Below are 1,970 nucleotides of genomic sequence, written 5' to 3'. Positions count from 1 at the left end.
GTTGCCTTTGATTTTCTTTTAAACATATTCCAAAATTTCTGACACTTTCTCTGAAATTTGTACTATCTTTAATCACGTTTCCTGCTTTAAGCAAAGCCTTGTTTATTCTTTGCAATTGTATTCACTGCCCAGGAAACAAGCCAACTTGTTTTTGATGGACAGAGGGAAATATGCCAACTGAACCATGTTTACATTTGCTTTTGGCCATCTCACCATCAATTCTTAGGAAATAAGAAAAATTTTATTTGTGTACTTTTTGCTTGTTGTCGCCTTTGCATTCCTCTTAATTTGTAGTTGTGTGTATGTATTAATTGTAATCGTTTTATCCCTCTGTTAGCTGGTGGCTGTGATTAATTTGTTTTTCAGTGTTTTTCTTTGACCTTCAGTGTACTGTCAGGGTAGAGAACTCTGCTGGCAGATTGCACCATCGTCACCCTTTTCTCATGTTTTGCTTAGTTACAACAAATGCTGATTTACAACTTTAGATGAAATGCATGGTTTCATAAGAAGGAAAACAGATGATAATTTTAGTATTTAGATGAAGAAGCAAAACAACCTTGAATAAAAGATGAATATTGATTTTTAAAAATTTGTTTACCAAGAATTACAGAATTATGCCTAATTTGACTTAATTTCAGACTTGTTAATTATGTGTCTAAGTTAGCCACAAAGAGAACACAGTTAAATTTTAAAATTTAAAGGAAATGAACTTATTCAATTTTGTGCTTAAACACTAGTCATACAACTCTTGTTTTTTTGTTGATTTCCTAAAACTTTTATAGAAATTCAAATTTATGACAGTATGGTTGTTCATACCTGCATTGAAAATTCAGGTGAGGTTGATAGATTTTCTAAAGCCATCGTGATTCCCCACCTTCTTTTGTAATTGCTTCTTTATAGACAGAATATATTGCAATAAATTTAGTTTATGATTTCTTGGTCATGATCATACTCAGGTGTATATTGCTGATGTGCACCCATTCAATTCAACCAACATTTATTGAGTACCTACTACATGCCAGGCACCAGACTGGCATACAGAAATGGATACACAGTGCCTGACCTCAACTAGTTGGCAGTAGTCTAGCAGGGAGACAGACACATAAACAGATAACTGTGATATAGTGCAGTTAGACTGGGATTGGATTTGGGGTGTTTCAGAAATTCTTTAGTCACACATTTTCAAACAGTCTTTTGGGTCACTTCCACAGATGGCTCATTTCCTCCATTATGTTTTGATCCATCCTAATTTCATCCTAGATTTTCAGTTTATCTTATTTTGCTCCTGTTTCTTCTTTGACCAGAAAATCTCCTTAAATACATTACACCCATTACCAAAGTGCTGGTCTATATGTGGTCTATATGGTCTATATGGAAAGTCTGTATGTGCAGAGGTACAAATGATCCTATCTATACTGATAAATGGAAAATGTGATTTGCCAAATAGTAGGCTCAGGATGATTCTCATTTATATATTGGGATCATTTATATATATATAAAATCTCCAATATACTTGTATATGATTTGAACATATTTGGAAGAATATATGCCCATCTGTTAGCAATGGCTACTTTGGGGAAATGGGTGTTGGGGGGGGGGGAGGCTTGAACGTTTTGTTTCATATAATTCTGTTCTATTTGATTTTTTTTAACTTAAAAAATTTCTTTAAATGTTTTGAAAAAATTAAAAATAGTAGTTAGTTCTTGGCTATGCAGACCAACAAACCCAAACTAAGTGGAACTAAATGTCCTCCTTTGACACTTCAATCTACTCTTCCCATGATAATCTCTCCCAACCTCTTGCCTAAGCCTTCCCATGAAGCAGGCTCTCTTAACACACTGGGAATATTCATTAATGTCTTCAGTTAACATGTATATGTTGAGTGTTTACTATATGCACTGGGAATCCACCAGAGAAAAGAATAGTTTCCCATTTCTATGGCATTCCAGCCAAGTGGCACAACCCCTGGC

This window comes from Nomascus leucogenys, chromosome 21 (genome assembly GCF_006542625.1).
Source record: "Nomascus leucogenys isolate Asia chromosome 21, Asia_NLE_v1, whole genome shotgun sequence".
NCBI classification, from domain to species: Eukaryota; Metazoa; Chordata; class Mammalia; order Primates; family Hylobatidae; genus Nomascus; species Nomascus leucogenys.
This window is presented reverse-complemented; position numbering follows the sequence as displayed.